Source organism: Urocitellus parryii, chromosome 7 (assembly GCF_045843805.1).
Source record: "Urocitellus parryii isolate mUroPar1 chromosome 7, mUroPar1.hap1, whole genome shotgun sequence".
Taxonomy (NCBI): Eukaryota; Metazoa; Chordata; class Mammalia; order Rodentia; family Sciuridae; genus Urocitellus; species Urocitellus parryii.
The window spans coordinates 47520822-47533423 of record NC_135537.1 but is presented as its reverse complement, the minus strand read 5'-3'; positions in this window follow the sequence as shown (position 1 = coordinate 47533423).

Genomic DNA, 12602 nt, shown 5'->3' with positions numbered 1-12602 from the left:
AGATTTTTCACCATAAAGAATTAAAATTCTGGGGCTGGGGTATAGCTTAGTTGGTAGAGTGCTTGCCTTGCATGCACGAGGCCCTGGGTTCAATCTCTAACACCACAGGGGGAACAAAAAAAAAAAATTAAAATTCCAGAGTAAAGCTGGGCCAGGCAGTGTGGTAGAGACCTCCTAACCCTCTTGTTCTGTTCACCCTATTGATGAAGAAGGGATCCCTCACTTTAAATAGTACAAAATGGCCTAGCATGTAACATCCAAGACCGAACAGATGAGAATGGCAGGTATTGAAAGAATCAGATGTAAGTAAATGAATATGGAGCACAGATATCCAAGATTGAACAGAAGTTATCCAGAAACTGACAAATTTAATTCATGCCACAAAAGCACTCAAAAATTATTACTAAAAAATAACACTCAAATAAAGAATGATTCCATCAGACTGAACATTTGTATAAACACGAAAGAAAACTTCACACAGAATAATCAAGTTAAAATATATGTTAGTAAAATTAGAATATTTTCAAAATGAAGAAAACAAATGGAAGAAAGCAGAGAGAGAGGGAAGAGGAAGAAAAAAGGTGGGAAGGCAACAGAAGGAAGCAGAAGGCGTTTTTCGGGCATCAAGCAGAAAATGAAAATCCTTAAGAAGACAAAACTGAGGCTGTCTTTACTTTCTCACAGCCTGATCCAGTCCAAAACACAGTGGAGAAATATATAAAGGAATTTTCTAAAGGAAAAAAAAAAAGCATATGGCCCAAGAAGATTATTCAATCAAGATGTCAGAACACCAAGCAAACCTTCAGAAATCTGAAAGAGCTCCAGGAACGTAGGACTCATGAGTTCTTACTCAGAGGGGGAGAAACCGAAAGACAAAAAACAAGTTAACAAAACTCAGAAGTGGAAAATCCACGTAAATAGACGGGTAGGCATGAGTCTACCTAAATACGGAATAAATACTATGCTATCGTGGTTCAACAACAATGGCATGAAAAACAATGTAAGTAGTACACAGTTTGACAATATAAAACAAGTTTCCCTAACCTTTGGGGATGAGGACACCACTGTAGAGAAGGCACAGCTGTGGGGTCTGGAGCTTAGGGCTCTGGGCCTAGCAGAGAGCTCCAACCATACTGCTTGCTCAGTGATGTGGCCCTGGACGCTCATGTAAACTTTCTGTACTTTAGGGTTTTTGTTCATCTAAAAAATGAAAATGATAGTTCCACCTCATGGATTGCAGTCATCTTCATAGGATGACATGATTTCATGCACTTAGAGCCATTTAGAATAATGCCTGACACGTGGTCATCCCTCAAGGGTGTGTTAGTTAACTCTTGCTACTACTGTCCTCATTTTCCATAGCAGAGACTTCAATCAATACTGTTAGAAATGGAAAGAAGTAGTTTTTAAGAATGACTTCAATTTCTTAATGCTTTTCACTATCACTTTTTTTTAGGCTAGGGAGATTCTCTAAATAGAATATCCCTCCAATATTATTTCCATTAAACAAAAAACATTTAAATGTAATATTCTTCATTTAGAATAAGATCTCATTAAAAAGTTATTTCCTCAAATCTATGCTTCTGTATGTACATATGTACAGACATATTTCTGGAGTAAAGTTATTTCTATGAGGGAGGATTGGCAATAATTTTTAAAGCTTGTTTTTAAAGCTTTTTTTGCATTGCTTAATTTCTTTATATTGATTCTGCTTGTGCCACAGCACCTGGCAGTCAGAAAATCTTTTGATTCAGCTCTCTACCCTAATGGAGCCTATAGGAGCTTTTAAAATCATATTTGTTTTGACTTTAAAAATCTTTTTAAGCTGGTGTGGTGGTGCATGGCTGTAATCCCAGTGAATCTGGAGGCTGAGACAAGATGATCCCAAATTTAAGACCAGCCTGGGCAACTTAGAAAGACCCTGTCTCAAACTAAGAAAAAAAAAGGAGAGCCTTTGTCTACTATGTGCAAGGTCCTGGGTTAACCCCAGCACCACAAATAAATAAATAAATTCTTAAATTGAGAAAACAATGTAATCTCAGAAAATCTCAAAGAAAAAAGGTATCACGAGAGACGTAAATCCTCTCATTGGCAATCCTGCCATTCCCATGTCCATTGCAACAATTTATTTTTTTAATTCAATAATCATGTTAGCTTCATTTCCTTAAGCAACAATTTCTTATCTCATTTCAAGAATTTGTTAAGTATTAACAAGTGTGTGTATGTGTGTATGTGTATTTTGGACACTCTTATTCACTATTTATTGTTAGCATATAAATATAAAACTCCACACATAGTTCACTACCTTAAATTAGCCTCCAAGGAAAATGGACTTGAGATAGAGATTTGCACACAGATCCTATATGGAAGGTGACCCCAGGAATGATCCCTGTGGGAGTATAAAGGAAACAGACTGGGCAGAAGTGGAAATGCAGTGCTGACAGCCCCACCAGGTTACTCTTGGCAACCACAATGATTCCATATAATTTTGTTCTAATCTAACCTTACCTACTCTTGCCACCAGAATTTATTTACAAAAAGATCAGTATCCAGTTCCTCTGAGGGAACAACAAGGGAACAAATCTGTCAGATCCTGGGCCAGGTATAAAAATCTGCAGTATAATGACCTTATATCTTTTCTTCTCAATCTTTTTTTTTTTATTAGTTGTTCAAAACGTACAAAGTTCCTGACATATCGTATTTCATATATTTGATTCAAGCGGATTATGAACTCCCGTTTTTACCCTATATACATATTGCAGATTCACATCGGTTACACATCCACTTTTTTACCTACTGCCATACTAGTGTATGTTGTATTCTGCTGCCTTTCCTATCCTCTACTATCCCCCCTTCCCTCCCCTTCTCTCCCCTCCCCTCCCCTCCCTTCCCATCTTCTCTCCCTACCCCATCTACTGTAATTCATTTCTCTCTCTCAATCTTTTTTTTATATGTTTTTCAATGGCATTCAAGAAAAATATACTGTCCATGTATTAATTTTGTTTTTTGTTTTTGGATGTAGTGCTGGGGATGGAACCCAGGACTTTGTGCACACCAAGCATGCACTTTACCAAAGAGCTATGACTTCAGGCCTACAAATTAATTAATAATGTTACCATAATAATGTTACATGACCAAACTAAATTCAAGGGTTTTCAGAAACAAGCATTTATTCTCAAGCTCAAGGATCTGCAAGTCAACTACAGTTCATTGATTTAATATGGGCTCAGCCAGGTGGCCATGCTTTTGGTTTAGGTCCAGAGTATAGGTCAGATTCAGGTTTGTTCTATGTGTGTTTGTTCTGCCGGAGCCATGCCCTCATGGTGTGTCACTATACTAGAATGCCAGGACCAAGCCAAATAGGAACCAAGCACATTTGGTTCTGTTCAACTCATGACTACTAACATTCATTGGCCAAAGCACATCACAAGCCCAAGTACAATCCCATAAGGCTGGTGAAGTATATCTTACCTACAGTGTGAGGAAGAATAAATACTTACTGAGTTATTACTCAGATTGCCACAGACTGATTCACTTAACTTTATAGATGCTACCATGCAGATCCTGGATGCAGCTAGTTAATTGACAACATCCTCCCCACCCCCATCTCTTTCAAAATTTAAGGAAACTTTTCTAGATTGGAAATAGTTTTTTCCAAACAAGAAATCATGCATGGAGCTAGGTTCAGAGGTACAAGCCTATAATCCCACTGACCTGGGAGGCTGAGGCAGGAGACCACAAGTTCCAGGCCAGCCTCAGCAATTCAGTGGGGACCCTGTCTCAAAATAAAACATAAAGAGACCTGGGGATATAGCTCAGTGGAGAGTGCCCCTGGGTTCAATCTCTAACAAAGAAACAAAGAAAGAAAATCATGCATGAATAATTTGGAAAAAGAGTATAAATAAAAGTTGGCTACAATAACATTAATAAGAGATTATTACTCGGTATGATTATGTATCATAAATAATCTATTATAATCTGTTTATATTTTATGTTTTAGAGCATGCATTTCAGTTGCCATAAGTGATGAGCATTTTATTAGGTCATTAAATATTCTTCATGAACAGGATTATATGATATTATATCATATGGAGATATCCTGATTTTTTTCAGTAATATTTATTACTGGACATCAGTGTACATAAATCTGTGAACCTGTGATATTTTCTCAGTACTCATTATCTTCTTCGTGCTTGCCCTCTTTGCTCCAGCCACACTTGTCTCTTAGCTGTTCTTCACACTCACTACATTGTGAAGAGGAACTTCAGTAGTTATATAACACATGAAACCAGCCTTCTATAAGGCCAAGTGGCCATTCTTCTGTTCAGATCTGGTTAAAAGCATGGACTTGCCACACACTCATTGATATATCCACAAACAAGGACTGCAGTCTAAATTCCAAGTACCAGAGACGGAAATCTTTAGCCTTGCAAAGACAGAACAGTTTGAACTTTTTGAACATTTATTGTGTTTTTTTCAGGGTATTCTCTGTACTTGTTTGTTGTGGTTTTAAAGCAGTTAGTAAAAAGAAAAAAAAAAAAAGTTCTCTTATGATCAAATTGGTCTAGGAGCCGGCATTTATTTTATTTTATTTTTTGTGGTGCTGGGACTTGAACCAGGGCCTCCTGCATATTAGGCAATCACTCTGCCACTGAATAACATTCCTACCCCAGAGTAAACATTTTAAATAATAAAGATCACATTCTATTCACTAAACCTTTAAAGTGTTTCAAAATCCAAATAAAGCTCTCATATTACATTACTATCGTATTCACAGTTTACATATACTTCACTTTGGAAGTAAATGAATCATTAGTTATTCATATATAAATGCTTTCAGATTGTGTCCCCCTACCCACCCTCCCCGGCAAAAAAAAAAATCAATTCTGCTTTTGTCTAGTTAACATGTGCTTAGCATAGCTGAATTGTTAAATCCCAACATCATCTACTCTTGGCATAATTTAAAAATATAAAACTAACAGAATTATTAAAGTTTCCCTAAGCTATCTCAAACCTCTTAACTATTCACTAAAGTGGTAGTAGTCTTGTATGCAAAAGGAATTTGCTTTCAGTGTTTATAGTATGTAAGTAAGTGAGGTTAAGTATTTTGTTTAGAATATTAGTAACTTATTATTTATTTAGTATATTAGTAATTTCTTGTTCTCTCTCTTCCAAATGTCCTTGTCTTCTTTGTACATGTTACTTCTTTATAATATATATGTATTTCTCTTTGAGATTTTTCTTCTTTGGTCATTTTTCTTCATGTCAACAAGAGGTCTAAAATATTGTTTCAATCCAACACTCATTATTTGGAGGAATAATTTTCTTTTTTAAAATAACTTTATTTTATTTGTTTATTATTTTATGTGGTGCTGAGGATCAAACCCTGTGCCTCATACATGCAAGGCAAGCACACTATCACTGAACTACAACCCCAGTCCCTCAGGACTCATTTTCAAACTAGCTTTACAATTAAACTCAAAATGGCATGCAGCTCAAATGTACAGTGCTTGCCTAGCACACAAGAGGCCCTGGGCTCAATTCCTTGTACTTGTAATAATAATAACAATAATAATTACAACAATAATAAATATATACTCAAGAATATTATGAATGGTTGATTTTATTGGCATGTTTTATTAATATTTAATTTATGCACTCTTAAAATTTTTTCTCTACATTTTTTTGGTGCTTTATAGTTATACATAATGGTGGGATTTGTTGGTACATATTAGTACATGCCCATAATATAACAATATAATTTGGCCAATATCCCTCCCCAGCACCTCCCCTGTTCCCCCACTCCCTGGTCCCTTTCCTTTAGCCTATTGATCTTTCTTTGGTTTTCATGCAATCAATCACCTTTCTTTTCCTTTTTTCTCTCTAATTTCCATATATGTGAGAAAACATACAACCCTTGACCTTTTGAGTTTGGTTTATTCTACTTAACACAATGTTTTCAAGTTCCATCCATTTTCCTGCAAATTACATAATTTTCATTTTTCTTTATGACTGAATAAAACTCCATTGCATATATATAGCACATTTTCTTTATGCACAAATGTGTTGATGGGTACCTAGGTTGGTTCCATAGTTTGGCTATTGTGAATTATGCTGCTATAAAAATAGTATGTATGTATCACTGTAGTGTGACGACTTAAATTCTTTAGGATAAACACGGAGGAGTGGTATAGCTGGGTCATACAGCATTCCTTCCATTCCTAGTGTTTTGAGGAGCCTCCATACTAATTTCCATAGTGTTGTATTAATTTATAATCCTGCCAACAGTGTAAAAGTCTTCCTTTTCCTCCACATCCTTTTCAGCATTTATTATTGTCCATATTCTTGATGACTGCCATTCTGGCTGGGTGTGAGATGAAATCTCAGTATAGTTTTGATTTGCATTTCCCTATTAGATAATAATGTTGAACATTTTTTTCATGTATTTGTTGGCCATTTGTATTTCTTCTTTTGAGATGTGTCTGCTTACTTCATTTGCCCATTTATACATTGGGCATTTTTACTTATTTATTTATTTTTGGTGTAAAGTTTTTTGAGCTCTTTATATATTCTAAATATTAATCTTGTCAGAAGAGTAGCTAGCAAAGATTTTCTCCCATTCTGTAGGTTCTCTCTTCACCTTCTTAATTGTTTAATTTACTCATTCTCTTTCAAAAGATAATACACTTTCACATTCATTGGAATGGTTAACATTAAAAACAAACAACAACAACAACAACAACAAAACAGAAGGTTTGGCAAGGATATAGAGAAATGGAACCTGCACATCAGTTGTGGGAAAGTAAAATGGTATTGCTTCTGAGACAAATTTGCAAATAAAATATACATAAAATTACTGCATGATCCAGTGATTACACTTCTGAGTATATACTTAAAAGAAGTAGAAGCAGGGATTCTACCAGTTATTTGCACACCTTTGTTCAAAGCATCGTTGTAAACAAGAGCCCAGACATGTAAGCAATGTAAGTGTCCATGGACAGATGAATGAATATATAAAATGTGGTATTATTCATCCTTAATAAATGGAAAAAAATTCTGATGTGCTGTTATATGGATGAACCTTTAAGACATTATGCCAAGTGAAATAAACCAGACACAGAAGAATAAATATTGCTGGGCATGGTGACACACGCCTATAATCCCAGCTATTCAAGAGGCTGAAGGCAGGAGGATCACAAGTTCAAAACTAGTCTCAGCAACTTAGCAAGACCCTATCTCAAATTTAAAAAGTAAAAAGAGCTACCACTGAGCTATACCCCCACTACCAGAAAACAAATAAATACATAAATAATTATTATGTGATTCCACTTGGAAGAGACACCTGACAAAGTGAAATTCAAAAAGGAACAAAGTAAAATGATGGCTACTAGAGGTGGAGAGAAGAGGGAAATGGGAAGTTAGTATTTAATGGGTATGGAGCTTTAGTTGATGAAGATAAAAAGTTCTGGAGATGGATGGTGGTAATACCTGTGCCACATGTGATTGTACATAAGGTAAAGAACCACACACTAAAAGTAGGAAGATGTATGTGTGTGTATTTTTACCATAACACAAAGCAAAAAGGACAGTTAAATAAATAAATGAGGGGTAAACACCCATTATTACTAATAAAGAATTGAAGCAAATCCTTCCAAAGGCTTGACACAAGTTAGGTAGCACTGATTGTATGGTACTTAGTGCAAGCCTGATGAAAATGGACTATGAAAAAGAAATCACAAACTTCAGTCAAATCTTTACTATGCAGCTTCAGTTCCTCTGTGTGAAGTTCATTTCCATATCATCAAAAAATACAAAATTATATTCAAGGATAAAAGACTTTCCTGCATCAAAACAGCTTTCTTTTTTATGATAGAGAAGTACATATCTATGATACTATAATCACATAAATTGAATAAATGCAATTTTCTTCCACATATAGGATGAGAGACATCCCTCAATAATACAGTGGCACTTAAGCACTTGATGAATGCAAAACATTTTTCTCTTAGTTGTTTGCTAACAAACATGAATGAAGAACTTTCTGGAGGGTCCAACAACATAACTAGAAAAGAAACCAGGTCATTATGGAAACTGCTATGAATTATGTATTGTGGAATCATCTAGGATGCTTCAGCAGCCCAAAATAAGAAAAGAAAAATTATGAACAAAATAAGTAGTGCTCATTAGTTATGATTTTTGGAAAAGATATTTGCAATGTAAAGAAAATAATGTTACAGAAACATTCAGGCTTTTCATGTTACTGATAGCTTTGTGAAATTTAAAACCACCTCAAATATTACATGCTGTTTTCGTGCTATGAGTCTCAACTTTTGTTTTAAAAAATATGGTTAATACACAGAACAAGAATAAGAAATTCTGGCTTTGTGGTTTACTGTCAGTTCAATCCAGAGCAATTTAATTGCCTTACAGTGAAATGAGAATATAACACCTACCTTGCTCTTATAAGGATTAGATAATAACATAACTCATATATTTGGAAAATAGTAGATATTTGTTAAATTGATATTACTGTTAATACTAGTAGTGTAAGGAGCTGGGAATAAAGAAGGAATCTGTCTAAATCATCTCTATTTTTCCAATAAACTTCATGGCTAGACGCAGTGGCACTTGCCTGTGATCTTGGCAATTCTGGAGGCTAAGGCAGGAAGATTGCGAGTTTGAGGCCAACCTCAGTAACTTTGCAAGACCCTGCCTCAAAATGAAAAATTAAAAGGGCTGGGGATGTAACCCAGTAGTAAAGTGGCCCTGGGTTGAATCCTCAGTACCTAATAATAATAACTAATAAAGTTAAAAAAAATTTAAAACACCATTATCTTCTTTGTAGCTTGAACCTAAGAGAAACTAGAATAAATGCTTTTTACTTATTGCATCCCAAGCCACCTTTAAATTATCCTTGGACAAGACACATTTTATTTCAGACTAAAAGTTCTACCCAGACCTGGAGTAAACACAGACATTTCCCCAAATGTAGTTCTCAGTCAGGTTCATTCCCACTGAGACCTGAAATACCAGCAGTTGGGAAAAGATTGCAAGATAACCTGCCTGGTAATGACTTTTCTAAACCTGTCTTTAGGGAGAGTGATGTTGACTTCCATTTATCCCATCTAGCAGGAGAACAAGAGGAAATTGGCTCAGATTGAGCCAGAAAGATTTACTGTTATTATGGAAGTTTTCTTCATTCTGTTCTTCCCTCAAATTACCATCCTATCATTCTTTACTTTCATTACAAATGTCACAAAAATAGCTCCTTCTTTCTACCAAGCAATCTATGCAATGTGGTTTTCTTCTCCTTCCTTCTCAGAGATCACTAGTAACCTCAAAACAGTCCTAAAATGCCTTCTTCCCACTAGCCCTCTTCAACTCTCTGTAGCATCTGACTCTCTCTACTGGCCTGTTCTTTCTAGAAGTGGATTAATCACTTTGAACATCATTTCCTAGCCTCCTGGCTGGATTCTCTTTTACCTGCACCTGAAGAGTAGACATTCCCTGGCCTTGTGTCAACTTTCCTTTTGTCTCTTGTGTAGCACACCTTCTTTGGAACCATTTTCATGACGATAAAATGCTGACCTCAGTACTCCTTCTGTCTCCACAGTTTTGCTCTTGTTATTTACTCTGCTTAAAAATCTTCTCTTCAGCATCGCTTTTCCAAGACTCAGCTCACATGGCCAGCTTCTCCGAGAAGCCTTCTTTCTCATCAAATTGAACATTCCTTTCTATGATTGTAGTAGTTTATTTGCCTCTCCTTGATGGTACTTCTGAGTTATTGCCTGTTCTTTCTTCAAGAGTAAATTTATGCCAAGGGAAACCAAAGTACTTAGCAAGCATCAAATTCATATATTAGAGGAAGAGGAAGCCAACAGCATAGGTAAGAGAATGAAACTGGTGTGCGAAAATCACTGATATTATTCCTAGAAATTTCCAGTTTCTCTGTCCCTTCATATGCATCTCTACAAAGACCCCTACAGGCACTTGAGTTTGTTATTTGTTTGTACAGGGGATTAGCCTCAGGGGTGTTTTACCACTGAGACACATTTCTAGCCCTTTTATTTTTTATTTTGAGACAGGGTCTCACGAAGTTGCCCAGGCTGGCTTTGAACTTGAGGCCAGCCTCGAACTTGCAATCCTGCTGCCTCAACCTCCCAAGTTGCTGGGGTTACAGGCTTGCACCACTGCTCAGGCACATCTCTTAAAGTAAACTTGGACTTACACTCCATGCAATAAAGTTGAGCAGATAATTTGAGTGAAATGTCTATTGTACCTACATGTATGTTGTTTCCTGGTTTTAGAAACACATTTACCTTGTCAAGGAGAAATGAACAAGAAAAGCAGATGAAGTACATAGCGAGGTTTCTATCTATTTTTCTAACCACAGGTAGAGTCTGGAAACACTAGGAATGAAAGGAATGAGAAAAACAGTAGCAGCAATCCTGGGGAAAAAGTGACCAAACTGTTGTCAATTTAGGGGGGTGGAGTTGTGGCTCAGTAGTTGAGTGCTTGCCCTAGCATGCCTGAGGCATTGGGTTCGATCCTCAGCACCATATAAATGTAAAATAAAGATACTGTATCTAATGAAACAAAGATGTGAAAGGAAGGGTCATTAACCAATCCTTATTCAAAAACAGAAAACAGCTTTGGTATTTAGTCAAAGTACCATGAACTGACAGTACAGCTCTAGGAGGCCAAGATTATTAAACCCTCTGACAGTTGTAAAACTGAGTCTCAGAGAAATTACTTGGCTCAAAAGTCATGCAGTAAGTAAGCACAGAGGCAGGGTGCACACCATTTTGGTGTATTTCCAATGACGGTGCTCTTCCTGGAAACCCAGGCAATGATGTCAACTGTTGCTCACTAAACTTTCACTAGAAGTAAAAGCTGAATGAGCCACTAATTTTAAAATACATAAATTAGAAAGAAATATTAAATATTAAAGTATTCCTAACAAACAATTAATGCCACACATTGGTCAGAAAACCATCAGTAGAAAACAGGACTAAAGGAAGATCCAGAGGACTGGATTTGGGATTGTTGTTTGTTTTAGAAATTCATAGCTTGCAGATGAAAAGTTAGTTCTGTAAATGATTACTTAAAATTAAATATTTCAACAATACTTCCCTTGAAACTTCATGTCTGGATTAACCTCTGAATTTGGACTTTCTGACTAAAGAGATCTGTCCTTGCTACTCACTGACAACCCGCATTCCCAATTCTAATTCCTTTCCAATCAAAACCGAGGAGGCAGCGAGATAGCAAAACAAAGATGTGAATTTGGATTATCATTAGCATTTTGACTGACTCAGTTTAGCCATGTTTTTTAAACTCTTTTATTTTGAAATAATCATAGATTCAAAAGTAGTTGCAAAGATTCCAGATGCCTTTCACCCAGCTCTCTTGAGTGGTTAATCTGACGTAACTATAGAATAATATCAAAGCTCCTTTGACATGGACTGATGCAGTGTGTATGTATCATTCTGTATCACTGTATCACAAATGTAGATTCATGTCACCACAACTTCAATCAAACTAAGAACTAACTATTCCATCACTGTAAAGCTTTTCCCTAGTGCTACCCCTTTTATAGTCATGCCCCATTTCCTCTCCCCCTCCCCATTCCTGTACCCTGGCAGCCATTGATTAGCTTTCCATCTCTATCCCTTTATCAGTTAGACTATTATATAAATCTAATAAGTGGGATCACATAGTATGTGACTTATTAAGATTAGGTTTAGGGAGAGAAAAGGGAAATTGTATGGAAATGGAAGGAGACCCTTAATGATATATAAAATTACATATAAGAGGTTGTGAGAGGAATGGGGAAAAAAAACAAGGAGAGAAATGAATTACAGTAGATGGGGTAGAGAGAGAAGATGGGAGGGGAGGGGAGGGGGGATAGTAGAGGATAGGAAAGGTAGCAGAACACAATAGTTACCAATATGGCATTATGTAAAAATGTGGATGTGTAACCGATGTGATTCTGCAATCTTTGTAATGTTTTGAACAACCAATAAAATTTTAAAAAAAGATTAGGTTTATTTTTTTACTTTGCATAAAGTTCTTGTGTGTATTAATAGTTCCCCTTTGGACCGAGCAATATTTCATAGACTTGGTATTAATCCATGATGGTATTCCATGGAAACTGTTGAACTATTAGCCTATAAAAAGACATTTTGAGTGTTTCCAGGTTTTGATTATGACAAACAAGGCTGCTCTGAAAAAGCATGTACAAATTTTGCATAGGTTCAAGTTTCATTTTTCTGGCATAAATGCTGAGAAGTGTGATTGCTGGATCGTATGGTCAATATATGTTTAACCTTTTAACAAACCACACAATTATTTTTAGAGTGGCTGAATCATTTTACATAGAGTGTTTAATATTGTTAATATCTTTAAAAATCTGTCCTAATAAGTACATAGTGGTATTCATTTGCATTTCCCTAATGGCTAATAATATCGAACACATTTTTATATGCATATTTGCCATTCATGTATCCTGTGGTGAAATATCTCTGTGTACTTTGCTCATTTTCAAATTGGATTATGGGTTTTCTTAACAATGATATTTGAGAATCCTTTATATATCCTAG